This window comes from Heliangelus exortis, chromosome 8, assembly GCF_036169615.1.
Source record: "Heliangelus exortis chromosome 8, bHelExo1.hap1, whole genome shotgun sequence".
NCBI lineage: Eukaryota > Metazoa > Chordata > Aves > Apodiformes > Trochilidae > Heliangelus > Heliangelus exortis.
In genome coordinates this window covers 1,715,136-1,734,412 of record NC_092429.1, presented here as the reverse complement: position 1 = coordinate 1,734,412, position 19,277 = coordinate 1,715,136, and the positions used below count along the sequence as shown (strand labels likewise).

Sequence of the window (19,277 nt, the reverse complement as noted above, 5' to 3'; positions counted from 1 at the left end):
GTTTGCTTCAGAATTTTCAGAGCAGTCAAAAATCCCAATTTATTTGTAACCTACCACACTGCAAGAGGATTTCACTAAACAGCACCCAAAGGAGTTAAACCAGACACATCTGTGCTGAAAGTTATCAAGAAACTGCAGAGAAAACTCACAGGAATGAGTTGGTTTTTTAAAAAAAAAAAATTCTGTAATTCCTGTAGTAACTTGGATGTCTCACCCCCCCTACCCTACCCCACCCTCAGCAGTTTTCTTAAGCAATCTGATAATGATGGTATGAACCTCACAGAGAGGAAAAACCCCATTTTTAAACAACTAACCAAAAGCTTTCCCTATGTTTTACCACCCAGAAATCTGGCTGGAACCCAGCTGCATTTCTGCCTTCTGTATAATGAAGTAAAATCAGTTCATTTTCTTAAATGGCTGAATGCACAGAAATTGGACTTAACCAGGAATTAGAAAGCAAACTTTTTTGTTTTTTTTTCATTTTTTTAATGCACACATCATTAATTTGCCAGGTTATCTGCAGCTAAAACCCAGCTTCCTGCATTTCTCAATACCATTCTAAACACAGCCTGCCTGTGCCAATAGAATAAACAAAATATTTCCTTCATTTTTAAGGGGAAATAAACTCCCCAAAACCCCAATGTGCTGCCAGGCTACAGACATGCAGCAAACCAGCAGTGCAGAACCTGGCACTCCCATGTCTGTGCACTCCAAAATGTGCCTCATGCCAGCACTCAGGGTGGGAGATGAACTCTGGAGATGTTTCCTAGTTTTTTCTCCACTCACATGGACCAAGGATGCTCATGCCCATTCCTCTCAACCCACTGGTCTTGAGCAGAAGGAGAGGTTCTTGATAATGCTTGGCAATTTATTTTAGTTTGTTGGTTTGTTTTTTAATGCATGGCACCTAAAATTACAGGAATCTCAAATTTCTCATTTTCTGTTTTCTTACCAAGGCACTGGAAAGCTGACTCTCCATATCCATTGGTTTCCAACAAGCACCTCAGGTTTTCCCCCACCTGTTTTCTGTGCACAATCAATCTCTGTTGAAAACCTGACAGTCTGATGGGACAAGAAATCACTCTCCTGAGCAAATTCACCTGAATTTAAGCAAAAGGCCACAAGTGGTTTCTAGAAAATCACAGTTCCCAGCATCTCCAAAGAGAGGAATCTGGATGCCACTGCTTCCTCACCACTCACAAGGAAGCCAAAATACACACTGAGACTCCAGAGATTCAGAAAAAAAATGCTCTATATTTTTCCTTCTTTGATGATAATATAAAACTTGTTTGAAACACATCAGTAATACCAGAACACTTTTTTTTTCTCCTCCTCAAGAAATACTGAGAGCTAAAGGATTGTGACCAGAAGCCACTGAAATTGGGGCAAAGGACTTCATTTGGGCTGCTTGAAACTATTGGTTTTGTTAAGTTATCATCACATGCTTATCCTAGACTCCTGGAAAATGCTTTTGACAAAAACTCTGGAAGAGCCACCCTGCCATTTTAGCTAGGAATGATGAAAGCTTCACTGAGAATTCCAGAAGCCAAAACCACCATCTTTAAATCTTTCAGATTCTTTGGCTGTTTACTGTAACAAGAGAATAAACAGATGTGGCAAAGGAAACAGAATAAGCATACCAAATATTCCAATAAGAAGACATCCCTTACAGTTATTAAAATTACTTATGTTTAGAGGACTGAAACACACAAATTTAATCTGGCCATAAATTCAACTAGAGAATTTAAAATGCATATATTGGGGTGTTAATTTTATTAAACCACAACTTAGTGACCACCCTCAGAGTACTAAAGTGTTACATGAAAGATGATCCAGCCCCTTAATCATGAAAGAACTGTCTGGGATACAAATTAAAAGTGCTATTAAAGATAACATTTTGCCCTAGAAAAAAAAAAAATCAGGATTGAATTGTGACTTTTCTTGGCCTAAATCCAGTGCCTCTGACTTAGAACAAGAACACAACTATAAAATCATAACATGGGAAAAAAAGAGAGCACAGAATTACTGCTAAATTAATTGGACTGAGACCCTCCTCCCCCCCCTTACATTACTCACACATGAAAAATACAATAGTTCATGTTTTAAGGTCACAGCTTCTGGAAAGGGACCAAATGCAAATCAAAGCAGGTAAATGGTCAGCTGTGAACTAAGAAAACTCGATGTGAGGCCACAAAAATCAAAACACAACTCACCAACAGCATCTCTAAAACATTCTGCAGTTTGTTGCTCTCACAGAACACCCATCACACGAGGGTTGTCACTAGGACTGCACTTCTCAGGTCAAATTCCCAATCAGGTTCCTCCTCCTGCACTTTTAAAAGACATTTTATAGCTCCTACCTAATTATGGAGGAGGCTGAGAGATGGGGGAAAAGGAATTACTCCAATTCAGCTCATTTTCTAATGGGATGTCCATGGGGTAGATGGCTTGAGGCTCTACAGAATGGTGCCACTTCACCCACCCTTAAGGACAGTTTGATTCTAAAATAAGTCCTGAAAAATTCAGCTCTATTAACACAGAGATAAAACAAAAATTCTTCTTAAGCCTTAGGTTGGGGCTAAGCAGGTATGTCAGGCTGTGCCCTTTCTGAGTACACACCACGAGATGCCTCACTAAGACCAGCAGAACAGCTTTGGAGGACCATTTGGAGGACTTATTTGTTTATAAGATTAGGATCATATTGTTAGTTTTGCCTGCTAACTAAACTAACTAAACACTCCCTGTCTCTGAAGCTGAGCAACAGTAGGTTTTGAAAAACAAACACCTTGGAAGGGGCTGGGAGAGCTGATCTCCAGTGCTCTGAAAAACCTCTAAATTACATCCAAGGGAGAGGATTTTCTTTTAGAGCACAATTCAGCCATTAGGACATACCCCAAAACATTGCTAAAATGACTCTGGCAGTGAGCAGCTGTACCTGCTTTCTACAGGCAGCAAAGCCTGGTGAAGATCTCACTGTTTCACTGGTGGTTACCAGTCTTTGCTGGCCAAAAAAAAGGCAGCACATATGGGTCAGGTGTGGGGAGGGGGACAGTACCTTCCAGCAGAAAGGGAGCAGCAAACATTTTGGGGATGGTGAGATCCCAAGTGGTGCCTGTGTGCAAGCTGCCTTGGCCTTGAACACAGAGCTAACACTGCTTAAATTGCCTATAAAATGTGAACTGAAATATCTGCTCTATCTTCCTTCCATAAAGCTCCAACAAAAGCCTTTGCCAGCTTCAGCAAAATTATCAAGAGACAGTGGTTTGCATCTCAGCTGTATTTTAAAGGCTGAACTTCCCACAGAGCTTGGGACAAATCAAGTTCTTGGTGTGATGGCCCAGCTCCAGTGCCCTACACTGATTTATCTGCATGGAATGCTCTGGACCAAGGGTGTCAGCAGTGGCTGTTGCACAGACAAGCACAGCAGTTCACACTAACTGCCTGATGAAATTTAATTAGTGGTTAAATCACCTCGATATCATGGCTTGAAAAAAGTCCTGAGGAATTTGTTCATCAGAGAAAGCACACAACAGTCTCTGGGCACACAACAGTCTCTGGGCACACAACGAGGCTGTGCCAGCAACACACAGGGGAAAGTCATCCATGATCTGGAATCTCTCCCTCAAGAGGGAGAGAACTCCCATGGATTTATAGGTTGGGAAGTCCTGCCCTCATTAGGTAAAATTAATTCTCCAGGTAGACAGAGCAGGAGGGTGGTTCTGTATAAATGCTCCTCTGCACCCAAAGTGAGGCACAGAGCACATCAGTGGGGAGATGCTGTGGTGCAAGACATGTCTAGAGAAAAAGACCCTGTGCAAGCTGGGCTGTGTGAAGTTGTTAAAACTGAAAAGCACCCTGGTTTCTTAGTGGGTGGAAGTCTTCTGAGCTGGACTGGATATCCAGTGGAGAAGACAGGGTGACCCAGAATACCTTGGAGATGGTACTGTTGTCACCTGCCACATAAACCAGGGCTTTGGTAACACCTCCACAGCACTGCTCACCTCCTCCCTCCACGTGGATCAAGAAAAATGAGGGCTCATTTTTCACTTAATTTACCAGCAAACTTCTAAGAACACAGTGGGATTAAACCTGGAGCTACCAGACACTCTTCCTGCAAGGGAAACTTTCAGTCAAGCACTAAAGGGTGAAGGGTTGATCTGTACTCACCCCAGATGATCACCTCTTGGGTTTTAGTTACTTAAAGGCTCTCCTGGCTTCTACTGAGCACTCAAGATTTAAAAGGTGACTTTTTATAAGCAAAGTGAGCCCTCAGTTTCCTGATGCATCTTGCTTATATAGATGTAACTTAGCCATGTCGTAAGTCACATGCACAGGAAGTTGAAAGGACTGTAAAACCCACAAGGTTTTGGGGTTTTTTTTGTTAATTTGGCAGAAGATATGCTGTTTGGGGTTTTTTTTTTGTCATGATGAAGCTTCAAGTCAGCCATCCCCATAGTTCACTTACCCCCCTGTGGCTCTGACAGGGAAATCAAACCCAATCTCTCTTGCACTGATCAATTCCACACTTCAAAGGAAGGTGCTGGTGGCTGTGAGTTGCTACTAAAATAAATGCTGATAAAAAAATAACACAGGCTGAATTTTGAGAGGTGATGTAGGGGGTAAGACAAAGGCTTCCAGATGAGAATCCCTGTTGGAAATGCTCATGCTGGCAACACAGATCTACATAAAACTTTTTTTTCTACTGGGCTTGCTCTACATCACCTACAAACACAACCCCTGTGTGCCCTTCATGAGGGCAAGGACACAGCAGCATGGACACCAGGAAAAGTTTTCTTGGAAACAGTTATGATCCTTCCAAAAAATGGGGGCCAAGTGAACAAGAAAATCACACAAAGTGAACTGCAAATGCCACCTTACAGTTGTTCTTGTTTAAAAACCTCAGCACTGAGGGAGACCACACTGTTTTGCCATGCAGGAGGTCACCAGCTTGAGTTAAGATGTGGCAGCTTGACATCCTAGGGCTAAAGAAACCAAAAAATGTAAAATAACAGATTAAAGTATAAAAAACAGAGCCTAAAGCAATGTTTAACTTAGGATGGTACCTTTTATGCTTTTTTTTTTCCCACTCCTTAAACACCTAGTGACCTACAAACTAATATAGCTTTCTAAAAAATTAAAGACAAACAAAAAACCTGCTTTGAATTTGTTATTATCCTCTGGTCACATCCAGAGGAGCACAGACAGGTATTTATGGATGGCAAGCAACAGGAAGTTATTCAGACTGTACAAGTGCCAAGGCTTTTAAGGTTTGTTTTGTTTAATGTATCTCTCCGTGCTGCTGGTGTCTCAAAATGAGTATAAAAGTTAGTTCTGCCAAATTAATTTCCTGAAAAACTCGAGTCCACGTACAAACAAACTTCCTGCAAGTGTTCCCTCTCCTCCCTCCCTCTCTTCCCTGTCCGAGTCACAGATCTAACACTGTCTGCTTCATTTTCTTTACCTAAAAAAGTAGAAGGCTTAGCTCTGTCCTGCTTCCCAAGGAGAGAGGTGTAAGGATTTTTTTCCAGAACTGCTGCCTGCAAGGTACTGCAGGCACAGCAACTTCCACAGCAGATACAACCTCCTAGCTTGAAAAGGATTTTTTTTTTCTGTACAAAACAGCATGAGTCAGTATTACCTCAATCTCATCTTCCAGCCAGTAAAATTAAGTCATTCAAAAGCTCTGAAGTGGAAGTTATTTTGACCGAGGTGCCCCAGATGGAAAGGTAAGTATTAAGAGGAGTGCTAATTAAGTATTTCAATTTAACTGGGCTATCTGAAGGGCAATCCAGGAGCAATCAAATGAGAGGAAACACAACACAAGAGGGAACACAACACAAATGAGAGGGAACACAACACAAATAAGATTTTACACAGCACCTGGTGCCCAAAGCTGCTAAGAACTCATCCTCTACTCACATCTTGCTGCCTCCACAGCCAGGGCCCCCCTCAGACTCACTCTGCAAACAAGGAAGACTCCATACCACACACATTTTCCTTTAGGATTTTTTTTTCCCCTGGAAGTATGACTGGCAGTTGTCACTTAGGTTTTGAGTTCAAAGAGAACCAAGCCTTTGGGGGCTGGGGAAGGAACTTCCAGGAGAGAACAGGGGAGAAACAAGTTGCACTGGCAAGTGGCACAGTCAAGATTAAAACACCCCAAGGTTTCTAAATCCAGGGAATCGAGCATTATCTGCTAATCCACCTGCAGGCTGGCTCCTCATCTCTCTGAACCTTCCTGTCCCCTCCTCCAGCACACACACAGGTAACCACAGCCTTGATTCATGGTAAATCCTACCTGCTTCCAAAGCCAGAGAATACAGCATTAAATACCCAGCTGACTCCACTTCTTAGCAGGCCCTGCTTTACCGGGCAGCCCAGCTTCAAAGGAGTCAGAAACACCTGAGGGAGCAAAGCTGCCAGAGCCGTGCACTTAGGGTGGAGGAGCTTCTTGCAAAATGCCTTGTAAAAGCTTGTTCTTTACCAGCAAACCCTTGCTGCTGCTTTGGGAGCTCCATAGCTACAGCAGAACAGTGCCTTGGTATGTCTGGAAGATGGTTTGTTTACTATCAGAACCGCTGACAAAGCAGAACCAGTGGCAACACCACTCACTCCAATCCAAAAGGTTTTCCTATTCTTTGGTGCCTTGTTCAGAATCTTAACTCCCTGGGTAAGTTCCTCCTCAAACAAACTCTGATTTGATTTTTCCCAGGTTTCCTCCACTACTTTGCTTCATAGTTTGGGATGATCTACACATCCTCTGCTTTTCCACTGCCTTCCAGCTCTTGTCCTTTATTTTCTATCTTACCTCTTGCATCCTGCAGAGGAAAAAATTCCAACAGATCATTTTTATGCTATTTTAAGCTACAATTATAATCACACAACATGCAGAGGAACCATATTTATGTCACTGTTATCAATGCCTACAGAGTCAGAGGATGGTAGAGGTAATGATATGCAGTAAGAGAGGTATTGACTATGCTTGTCCAAGTGGAAGCTGCTCTTCCAGTTTCCTGTAGCTGAGTTTTTTTCCCTGTTATGCAACCTACTTGACATTTATATAACCAGTTCAGGGGGAAAAAAAAGAGAATTATTCTAGCCACCAAAACTGAAGTTTTATAAGGCCTTCAGCACAGAGAAAATGTCAGAAACCTGTTCCTTAAAAATCCACCTGTGCTCAACAAGCCAGGAAATTAAAACCACTGAATTGCACTTCCTTACTTCACCCCTTCCAATCTGAACCAAGAGAAATTGCAGCCAATTTGCCCATGAGAACCATCATTAACTTCTTTTCCCAGTAACCTAGTACTTTTTAGCATTGTTTCATTTTTTTTAATGATCTGGAAAATGGGGAACACAAATACTGGGCAGGGTACCTGACATGCTGCTCAGGTTATTAAGTGACCCTACAGAATGATCTCCCCCAGTCTGCCACATCCCATATTGTACAGAAACTACAGCAACAGATGGAAGCAACACTTCAGCTGCCAAACACCCCAAAATGCCTGTCTTAGAGAATCCACTTCCCTTCTTGATTAGGTTCAAGCACATCTGTCTCACCCTCCCAGCAAACTGAGCAGCACCAGTCCATGAAAAAGCTTTCTTTGCAAAAGGCAGGCCCTGAGTATTAACTGACTGAACCATGTGCTGAGCTGGAAAAGCCATTTTCTATCAATCTGGCAAGTGTTTGCTGTTACCAATACCTGCAGCCTAATTGCATTTTAAGTGCTTTAGAGATCTTGAGCAGCTCCGAGTGTGCTGACGGGAATAATGCCCAATCTTGAAGGAACTGCAACTGCTGGACAGGCTACAAAAGAACACCTGGAATGCTGCCAGTTTGTCAACCAGAAAAACACATTTTGTCATTTTTAATTGCTGTGGGACATGAGACGAGGCAGGAACCAGGTCCTGGCCCAGTCTTCTCTCTGTAATCTGGCTTCTCAGCATGCTTTCTCCTTCCTAGGTTCTCAAAATGATCCCTTGCACATCTAAATAGGACCAGTTGTAAGGGTTTGGGTTTACTTCTAAAAGCTTTAACCTCTCAGAACAACTCAAACACCTTCCTCTTTACATAAACAGACCAGCTTTTTAATGTGTAATTCCTGCCCAATGCTGCATACAGATTCAAGGGTTCTCCATTTGGGTTCATGCTGTGTTTTTGAACCTCTCTTCCTCATACCAGGCTCGGGCAGCAGCATGATGTCAAGAAACCTGAGGCCAGCTCTGCAGCTGAAAAAAAAAGGTGTTCTACCTCCAAATTCAGGGAGGATGGGGAAGTACGTGGTAGGAAAGAGGCAAAATCTTCCCACCCACAAGAACAGGCATCACTGTCAGGATGCAGCCTGCCAAAACAGAAAGACTTTTCCCCTCTACACAGAAAAGGGAAGTTGGTTTCTGTAAATTCAGTCTTGAATTTGCAAGACTGAACCACTACAGAAATGCCCACCTAAAGTTACTGAATTCATTTTATTTATTCTTCCAACTAAGAACCACAGTTGACTTCCAGCATCCCCCATAGGTAAGGCAAAAGAATTCAAATCAGTTTAAATTGCAGGCTCTGTTTGACCAAGAAATGAGTTTAAAATGTTGATTTTACCCACCAAGTCTGTTCAGGTACACCTCAGCTTTTTGCTCTGCAGTTTGCTCTTGAATTTAGATATTCTCTCCAGACCTTGCTTCCCATTTGTTTTTCAAACAAACTCACTGTACAGACAACTCATTTGAACACACAGGCACAGCACATTCTAGAACAGATAAAGATTTACAGAATCTACCCCTCAAAAAAGGACAATTTAAAATTAATTCTGAAAGATTTTTGCAGTGCAGAGACTGCCAGTAGTTCACCAACTTACAAGTTGCTCCAGTTCTTTGTTTAGATTCTTCTGCAAATTTCAACCCACTCGCCCTGGCTTTTGACAAGTTTTTCACCTAACCTTTCCCAAAGGTCAAGTGTTTGCAGTTTTTCCCTTGCTGGAGCATAGCATATTCTCTGTTCCACTGGGCTTTGGGGCAAACTGGTTGCAGATACTTAGACAAGTAAGATATTTAAGGAGAACTGAATCACTGGCAATGTATTGACAAAAACACTCAGAAAATCTACCAACTTTCAACACCTCAAATGACAGCAGGAGCCTGCTGCAAGCTGTTGTTTGCTCAGACACCAGCAGCATGTCCTTAACTGGCTCTGTACTTCAAAGCACCTGCCCTGGTGTCACCCAGCACAAACCCAGATCAAGGTGCAATTTCCTCTGTGTTTTAAAAACAAGGGCCAGGAGGAAATGTCTTCCACTCCCCATAAATGGTCAAAACTGAACTTAACACTGAGCTTCAGCAGCCGTGAATAAAAATGGTACCGAGGTATCCTGCTCAAGAACAAAACTGCAGATAATCTGTGAGAAACAACCATCAAAAAGTGCAAGAAAGTTTGGGGGTTTATCTGTGCCTCAAATACAACCCCTCACCCCATGAGCCACCCCTGTCTCCAGGATCACCCAGCAGAGATTTGGTGGCCCAGCAGATATTTGGTGGCCGGGTCCAACCTCTCCTGTCACACCAAGTGACTGCCACGTTATCTCTTTGCCATCAACCTACACGTTTAACAGTGAGGTTGACAAGCTTCAGGCTTTGCTGTCCTGGTGCTCCTCAGATTTGAGCTTTCTTTATGTATCTTGAAAATCCGAACACCCCGGGATTATCGGAATATACCGATGGTTTTCACACAGACACACAGCTCTGGCAGAATTCTATTTTAGGGTGTCTGGAGAAGGGGGAAGGCAGGCACAAGTTGCCAGTTTCAGGGCTACCTGTTCCACATCCCTCCTCGGACTCTCCAGTGACAGATGTCCGACCAAGAGGTGACCTGTCCGTGCCACGGCTGTCACCAGCCTTAGGGGAAGGAGCACCCACAAGGAGGGGGCTGAAAGATATCCAAAAATGTCTCTCTACCCCTTACACAACACGAGCAGACGCCAGACTGACAGCTGGACCCAATCAACTTTCCCAAACCCTCCATTCCCACACAAGTGTGAGGCAGGAGCACCTCCAAGCAGCTCCACTTCCACAGACACCCGAGGACTGCCGGGGAGGCCGAGCTCGCTCATGAGCACCAGGGAAGTTTGGTTTTTTGGTTTTTTTTTCTCCGAACTTCACCCGTTTCCACCAGAACCGAAATTATTTCGTTCCGGTTCCTCTTATCGCCATCCCTCGTCCCGCTCGCTGGAACGTGACCCCCGATAATCCATTCCCAGCCCGCCACGGTCCCTCTCCGCCGCGGGGAACCCACCGGTACCGCACACCCCGGCCCAAACACCGGCTCTGGGCCCGCCCGCCGCGCTCAGCCCGGGAAGAGCCCGGGACAGCCCCGCACCGCCCCCGCGCCCGTCGGCCATCTCGGGAGCCTCCCTGAGGGACAGCGCCCGGCCGGGTCCCCACCGCCCTCCCCGGCTGCCCCGCGGCCCAGGGCCCGGCTCCGGAGCTGCGGGAATCCCCTCCGGCCCCACTCACCGCTTCCGTCGCGTCTCACCGGGCGGCCGTGAGGCGAAGGGGAGGGGGGGGGGTGCGGGGCGGGCCGTGCCCGCTCAGCCGCGGCCCCCGAGGGGCGACCCGGCCCGCTTACGATTCGGTTCGGCCCGCTGCGTCCGAGATGGAAGCCGGCGGGCGCTCGGCGGCAGGGCGGCGGTCCCGGCACGGCAGCAGCGGCGGCGGCGGCCGCCCCGCGGAGCATGCGCCGGTCCCGTCCCGCCCGGGGGTGGCGACTGACTGCCTGGGGGTGGCGACTGACTGCCCGCCCGGGGGTGGTGACTTACTGTCTGTCTGTCTGTCTGTCTGACTGACTGACTGACTGGGACCGCCTCCCGCGCTGAGGGGAGGGCGGCAGAGAGGGGCCCGCGCAGGGCGGGAGCGGCTCTGTGGCTGAGGGGATGAGGCGGCGGCCCGGGGCAGGGGGGCGAGGAGGAGGAAGAGGGGAAGGCAGAGGAAGAGGAGGGGAAGGGAGAAGAGAAGGAGAGAAAGAAGTTGGACATTAGAAAGAATTTCTTTACTGAGAGGGTGATCAGGCATTGGAATGGGCTGCCCAGGGAAGGGGTGGATTCACCATCCCTGGAGATATTTCAAAAGAGCCTGGATGTGGCACTCAGTGCCATGGGCTGGGAACCACGGGGGGAGTGGAGCAAGGCTTGGACTTGATGAGCTCTGAGGTCCCTTCCAACCCAGCCCATTCTATGATTCTAAGGAGAAGGAGAGGGAGAAGGAGAGGGAGAAGGAGAGGGAGAAGGAGAGGGAGAAGGAGAGGGAGAAGGAGAGGGAGAAGGAGAGGGAGAAGGAGAGGGAGAAGGAGAGGGAGAAGGAGAGGGAGACCAAGGCCTCGCTGGTGCCTTGTGGAGGAAGGGAGGGGGTTTCACAGGGAGCTGCCTGGTGTGAAGTGAGGTAAAAGTTTCAGCGGGTGAGGTGGGGCCCAGCCCAGTGCCTGGGGTTTAATTGTAGGCACTCCAAAAACACTCGAGTGCTGGTGTGAGAGGATGGTCTTCTCCCGGCCGTGATCTCCGGAGAGGTGCAGGCAGAGCTAAGGGTGTGTTTGGGTCATCTTAAACAAATCCCCCAGCCCCATCTCTTGCCTTGCTCAGAGGTAAAAAGTTCGGTGTTTACACCAAAATGAGCCGCGATTCTCCCGGCTGCACAGGAAAGAGGTTCTGGGTTCTGCACTGGGGGTGCCAAGCTCTTCTCTAAAAGTCACAGGAAACAGCACAAGTGGAAGTAAAATCGGTAACAAAATGATTCAGTTCAATGAAATCAACTTCCCACACACGCAGACGTATTTGACGTTTTCTTCTGTAGAAAGAACCCATCTGCTCTCGCCCTACTTCATTAAGTTTAGGTGGACATTTTTGGAGTACTTCAGTCTTGCAGATAAAAGACTGAATTGTCCTGAAAGCTGAATAGGTCATGAAAAAAAACCAAAACATAAAAAGCCCTGAGAAACGTGCCCCTCTTCAACACAGCAGTATTTCCGTGTCATTCAGACTTACCAGAGGTCCCTGATAACATCTTTGTGTCAAGGTCTTCTCCTGCACAGCGACACGTGGGTGTAAAAATCCCTTTGCCCTCACATAGACAGAGTTAATCTGCCCCATGTTCAGTGCTTCAGAGCCTGAGGTTTGGAGTTTTCAACCTATTCTGCAGGAAAACAACCCAAAAGTTTTCCCCTCCCAGAGGGGAGCTGGGAGAGAGGAGCTGATTGCCTACGAGTCCCAGGTGTGTGCATCTCCAGGTGGTTGTAGTTTACAAAATACAGATGAAGTAACTGATTCTTATCCTCCTCTCCCAAGGAGGAAGCAGCCAGCCATTCCCCACCTATTTCCACAGCTGTCAGGGAACCAGTGGAGTGGAATTTGGATGGCTTTGCACCATCTTAACCTTTTTACACCAGGCACGTGGCACTGTTGGGTCTGGATTAACCACAGCACACAGCAAAGTGCTGGAGTCTCCTTCTGTTTCCATCACCCCAGTAATCTTCACTGGTTAGAAAACAGACTGAGGCTGGAAGGACAGAGGTCAAACCCTGCAGACAGTGGCTGTGCCACTGCTCTCAAGCCTGACCTTTTTTTGCTTTCCTGTTCCCTGTGATCTGCCTGCAGTCTCCTTCCATTGATGAACTTTTTTTTCCTTTTCCACGGCTTTGCCTTTAAAATGACAAAGTTGTTTTCTTCTGGTTGGGTTTTCGTGCCCAGTAACATACCAGGTATTTATCATTTCTGCTTTTCAGGCAGGGCTTGCTTCCCAGCACAGCAACTGATGCTGCAAATGTCCTGAAATCCTGAAGCTCAGAGCTGCAAACCAAGGCAAAGCCAAGAAGGTGGCAGTCAGAAAAAGGATTGCTTAAGGGCTTAGCTTGAGGCTGCTTGGGGCTGCTGCAGCTCCCAGACCAGCTTTACCTCTGCCTCCAGCTGAACTGCTGCCCAGAGACCAAGCCCACATCCAGGAATGACCCAGGCCATGTCCTTCAGTGATAGTTCACTTCTCACGTGCTCACACACCTCAAAAAAAGAGTATTTAGAGTCTTGCAGAAATGGGGTGTTCACTCTCCTAGTCCTGCCTGCTATATCAGCCTTCTGCTTTTCCTCCTTGATTTCAGGACCACTGCTGTCTGCTGACTTCTACCAGTTGTTCTGTGACATGGGGCTGGGATGAAATCAATGTGCTTCTAAAAATTACTCCAAGAACTATGTTAATAACAGAGGAGGACTTCCAGCATATCCCCAAAATGGTCTGCTTTTTACCACAACATACCATCCTATGGGAAATATGTAATTTTGCATTAAAAACCTTAAAGTTGTTTTCTCTAAGGAATTAATCCCACATATTTGTAGCCATATGTCTTCTTTATAAAGACTGCAGGCCTGCAAAGAGATGCAGAAAAGGCCTGTGGTGCAAAATACATTTTTCTTTCCCCTGTAAATACTGTGCTGAGTTGCAGTGACAGGTCAGGAGAATTAGTTTGTATCTTAGATACTTCATTTTCCAACTTCCAGGATGCACTGATACCCTCCAGAGAAACAAAAAAATGGCAAAATGCAGATGACTAGATTTACCAGGTTTGGTATTTGTGACTTAAAAATAAAACAAAATTAAACCACATTCTCCCTTGTTGTCTTCTTTAAAGAAGGGGTAAGGATGGATGCACAAATTATCCCTTGCTTGCTTGCTCTGCAGTTTGGTTTCAAGCTTCCAGATGTCAAACTTGCCCTCAGCCTCTGAAATAGAGATGTTTTCACACTGAAAAGTAAAAATGTTTTCAGAAAGCTTTTTTTTTTTCCCCGTGGCATTTCAAGGACAAGTGAGGGTCCCTGCCAAGGGTAAAGTGCTTTAAATCAGTGATGCCATCAGCTTGGGATTGACTGGGCCCTTACAGAAATGTGATTTAACACTATCTAAGTGGGCTTGGTTTGTCACTGACTTGTTCCTGGCAGTACTTCTGGAGCCTGGTTCTTCTCAGATGTCCCAACAAAAATCAGGAGGTGGTGATGAAGTCACGGGCACTGTGCTGTGTAAAAGGGGCTGCTGATTTCCAGTGTCAGCAATTCCCTACTTTGTTGTAGTATTATAAACTATTCTGAGACTAATTCTAATGTGTGAATGCTTCTGCAGTGGCTGCTCAAACGAGAATTCATTTTTTTAATGATTTTTTTCCCCGGAAAGAAAAACACTCTTCCAGTTTCATCTCCAGCCAAAAAAAAGTGGGAGTCACAAAAGAGAGCAACTCGAGCATTTGTTCTTTGTGGCTGATGCAACTCATCTTTTCACTTAAAAGTTATTTCTCCTAACACAGAAAGCAGCAGCTGTTCTCAGGTGGGTCTGCAGCCCAGAGCAGAGGTGGGCCAGGCCACGGGGGTCCCACAGCACCAACCTGAGGGGCTTCAAACCCTCCGTGGGTGCCTGTCAGGTGGGTGCCACCAAGTGAATTCACCCTGTGCCTGTCTCCCCAGCAGCAAACACTGAACACCAGCACCATGCAAAGCCTGCAGGGCCCCCAGACACAGCAGTGATGGGGGGGACTTGCCAGGGGAGCTGTATAAATAGATAGGCAAGAGCACAAGTTCTTTCATCTGATCTGCAGCTGAATTTATCTGAAACTTCCTGTGCTCACATAACGTGTGTGGTGCTGCTTTCAGAGTCTCTTGTCTCTGCTTGGGAAAGTAAGTGGTAGAGTTTATTTTGAGACATTTGGAATGTGTGAATTGCTGCTTCATCACTAATCACCCCCCTTTTTTTTTTTTTTTTTTTTTTTTTTTTTTTTTGGAAGCTAAGTGGGGTTTCTAATCATCTCATTTTGGGGAAGGAGAGCTACTTCTTGTCAGCAGTCCAAATTTACTTTGCAAAACACCAATGGGATGTTGGCCCTCCAAAGCAGAGCTTGTTCTGAAGGTGCTGTGGCAGCTGCTGCTGAAAGCCAAGGGGGATTTCCTGCCCAGGGTTGAAGCAGTGCAGAGCAGTTTGCAGGAGGTGGAACCTGGAGCTCCATTTCCCAACTTCCCTGGCTGGGGGGCTGGAGTTCTCTCCCTTTGCTCCAAGGACTGGGAAGATGCTGCTGCCACAGCTCAGTCCTGATCAGGGTTGTTCATGTTGCTGCTTGCCTCCATCATCTCTTTATTCCCATTGCCAGCTTTCTGGTGCTTTGTTTCCTCTCAACAAACCAAACCAACAGCATGATTTGCATTCCCCCACACAGATTTCTCTGATGGAAAATATACTTTATATTCACTTGCTGGGAAGCAGAAGCTGGGTTTCTGTTAAAAGCTGTAGAGCAGCTGCAAAGGATGGAGTTACACCAGTGCCTGGCACACTGCAACCTAAAGCTGCTTTTTTTGTCCCAGCCACCACTTGTTCTGGGACATAATGCAGGTGGCCAACTCCAAATCCCACCTTCTGAGTCCCACTCCAACCAGTCTAATAAAAGAAGCCAAATCCAATCAATATTGCCCCAAATCTCCAATGCATTTTCTTCAGCTCCTCTGCTTTCCAGTGTGGCTGTCTTCAGAAGCATGAGGTTTGTGGCACTTGTGGTACTGGTGGCAAGTCTGCTGCTGGGGGATGACCTCAACCAGAGCAATAATTAAATGTTTTAGGGTTGGAAATGCCACATTTGTCACTACAGCATTCACTTTTCTGTAATGCCACACAACATTGCCTCATGGGTCCAAAGATCACTGAGTTTGTTTGCCAGGCTGAGGGCATTTCTCAGGTCAGTGTCCAGCACCCAGGTGTCCCTGAGTCTTTCAGGAGCACCCACATAGCCTGGAGCACACAGCAAAATCTGTAAGGAATTATTCACAGCTGGGAATCTCCTGCCATGCTTGGACAGCCTCCAAAGCACACTCTGTTGCAGCTTGTTTTCTCTCATCTGCACTTTTAAAACTGCATTTCCTCAGTCTTTGTTATAAAGCACCATTTTTTTTATGTGGCATTCCCCATATTCCCCCTCTCTCTGGCTTTTGGAGATGGAGAATGAAGGTTGTGTTTCCAGGAAGGGTGTTGCTCCTAATGGCACAGAAGGTCCAGAAACTCAAGCAAACAAATTCTGACTGTGGAGAAACGTGGACTTTTTTTCCCAAGCCCGTTCAAGACAAAATATGTCACCAGCAGGAGCTTAGTGTCCCAGGCTTTGCCCTCATCCTGCTGTGGTGCTAAACCATGGGCACTGTGGTTGTGAAAAATGAGATGATGTCAGTGGCCCTGGAGACAGAGGAAGGTGAGGTTTGGGCTGGTCTCTTGTCACCCTGGGTTGTGTTTCAGTGGCACAATCTACAGTAAGAGGGCAACAGTTACACTGCATTTGGACACTGTTAGCTGTGGGTTTCACCTGTATCAAGAGCATTCAGGTTGTCAAACAAAACCTGGTGAAAACAGCTGGTGCTGCCATTTCATCCACTTGAAACCTGGGGAGATGAGAAGCAGAGCAGGATTTTTCTCCTGTTCTCTGTAACTCTGGTTTTCCTCATTTCCTCTGAAGTGAAACACATTTCAGTCGATTGTTTCAAAAGGCTGTGGTTTCCTTTAACTTAGCTGAGCTGAAGGGGTGAAAAAATGACCAATCCTTTAGCTAAGAATGAGCTAAACAGATACTGTGCTCCTCTTAATAATTTTCAGACAAAACACCCACTGTGGATTGTGATTAAAATGAGTTTTCCTTTAGTGGGGATGCAAACACAACTGCAGCAGCATGTCACATTTACATCTGAAATTAATTAGACTTCATTAGCAATAACCCTCTGGAAATCTTCATTTTAATTCCCAGAGTGCCCCAGAGCACTGTATTTCAAACCAGAACCCAGCAAGGCTTTGGATGCTGGAGGGGTGGCATCCTCTGCTGTCTTGAAATGTTGTTGTTGCTCTGCACAGGGTGGAAATCTTTCCAAACCCAACCTGTCACTTGTTTTGTCACTCTGGGAGCCTGGGGACAGCACAAAGACATCTAAACCAGCACAGCCTCTCTCAGAGTGCTTCCATGGGAAAGGTAATGCCTTGTGCTCTCCCACTTCCCTCTGGAGGAATTGTTTCTGCTCCAGGGCTCCAAAATGTTAACCTTACAGAGCATCTGTGTGTTCAGATTTCTGCTTGTGTGATTTATTAAAGCCACGCTCTCCCTCTTCAGTCACAAGAGCTGAGACTTCCAGTTAGGAAAAACAGTTCCCTGGGTAACTTCAGAATAAAAATTAAAGCTGCTGATGTCCAGACTTTGTTACTGACCTCACCTTGGAGTCTTTTCTCCAGGGCTCTGTGCCAACTGCCCAATCCAAACTACCTCTGCTGGTGCTGCCCTTGTGTCTGCAACCCTCAACTCATTTCCTTGAACCTTCCAACACCATCAGCCCCAGGTTGGTCCCAAGGACAAGACCCACAGATGGGGCCTCTTGGTTGAGATCAACATGCTGGTGTTGGGATGGGGTCCATCTGCCAATATCTCAAAGAGGAATCATTTGCTCTCCCTGAGACTTATTTTTAGGCAGGAGGAATCTGAAGCTTGTGCAAATGTTTAAACACGTGTCTCTCTTGAATTATTCAGTGTGCTTTGCCTGCTTCTGGAGTTAAATAAAATGGAGGGCAGTCACTAGCAAGCTCTCACATCCACCAGAGGGAGGAGGCAGCAACCTGTGGCCCAGGGAGTGCTCATAACCCCTGCTGATACCCACCCACTGCCAGCTGCCACCCCAGCCCTGCTGGGCTCCCTGGGCTGTACTGACCAGCAGCACCAGAGCACCAAATCTTTAGGAGTTTGCCTTAATTTAAGGAGATCAGTGTGTGCACAGCCCTGGGGACACGTCCTGAGCTGTGCTGAAGTGCCTGATTTCAGGGGATTCAGGGAACTGCCCAAACCAAGAGCTGCTTCCTTCCATACCAAGCAGCCTCATGTTCCTTTTTCCGTTTTCTGCTCCACTTTTCCCAGTGTCAGGTGTGCATCCCTGTATAGCACCAAAACAAACAAAAAAAAAAAGACTGAGTGCAGCTCTCATCTTCTTGAAGTCAGCAGGGGGGTAAAAATTGAGACTGGGGTCAAAATTTCACCTCTGATCTGAAGAACAAGGTTGAGCCACAGCCTTTTGGAGTCAAGAGGGTCTTTCCTCAGGCTCCAGCAGTGTTTAGTCCTAGAAAGCCTGGAACATTGCCCCATATTAAATGTGTGATTCTCATCTAAGAGTATATTAATCCACATCTAGCTCTGTGCCCCTCTCCTGTGAAATGTTAAGAGCAAATTATGTACCAAGATGTCCAACCTCATCACCTGCCTGAATACACAAATGGCAGCAGTAATTTCACTGCTGTACTGCACTGAGACACTCAGTCCCTGCTGAGTTCTGTCCCCAGGCAGGTATCAATTCAAGTCACAGCTTCCCCTCATCAATCAAACTGACAAAAATGCCAGGTTTACACATTCTCCAACAGCTCAGCTATGAGGATGCTCCAAAATGTGAGATATGACCAGAAATATTTTATGCAGAAAGAAGAAATGTTCCTGTCTCTTCACAGAGTGCTCCTGGGAAGTGCTTCTCCAGGTGATGGATTTCTGTAATTGTCACAAAAGGACCCCTCACCTGGGAACAGGAGCTAGAAAAAAAAAAAATCACAATATTCCACAGAGAACACAGAGAGCAGGAATGCAGCTCCAACACATTGATCTGATTTAACTCAAAGAAAGCAAAAATATGACTGTGGTTGAGCTGAGCATGTTTGTAATGAATGAATAATGTTGGATTCTTGTTAGGCTCATGAAATTTTGGAGGCAGGGTGCTCTAACTGAGCAGTTTTTGGAGCTGGCATGTCAAGATGTGCACCTGAAGAAAAAAAAATAATGTTTCTTGGCTGAGCATTTCTATCACACAAACAGATTTCTTATCACAGAGTCATCACCTTGTTTGGTTTTCTTCTTTTTCACTTCACTTTATCCAACAACTCCAGTCTCACATTCAGAAACTGCTTAACCTGATAAAACCAACTTTGTTACATTCTGGTACATCTCATGTTTGTGCACATCAGGATGTGGCAATTAGGTTCCTTGATTTGTAAAGAGGTTAATCAAGAAGGTCTGGATTTAAGTTCAAAGCCAGAGAGGATCTGAATGAAGAGTAATTAAAACTGATTCATATGAGGAACTGAATCATGTGGGGAACTGCTAGACTTTGAAAAGGTGACAGAGTGCTTGAAACTCTGTTGGGAAGGATTCTTTTCATTTCAGTACAACTAAACTGAGGTTTTTAGTATCAATGCTGAAGAGTAATAGAAGTCAC

The 19,277-nt window shown here is 45.8% G+C and overlaps 1 protein-coding gene across 3 annotated transcripts in view; it reads right to left on the bottom strand.

The window, feature by feature from the left end:
• The window catches only part of JAK1 (Janus kinase 1), a 63,269-nt gene that overhangs the window by 37,235 nt on the left and 6,757 nt on the right, over nucleotides 1-19,277 (bottom strand). The window contains exon 1 of one of the 3 annotated variants that reach the window (XM_071749917.1): nucleotides 10,504-10,765. The exons of 1 other annotated variant lie outside the window; for it this stretch is intronic. The gene's annotated coding sequence lies outside the window, so the exon portion shown is untranslated. Of the gene's footprint in view, nucleotides 1-10,503; nucleotides 10,766-19,277 lie in introns of those variants that run through there. One more of the 3 variants, XM_071749916.1, reaches the window with a different exon arrangement.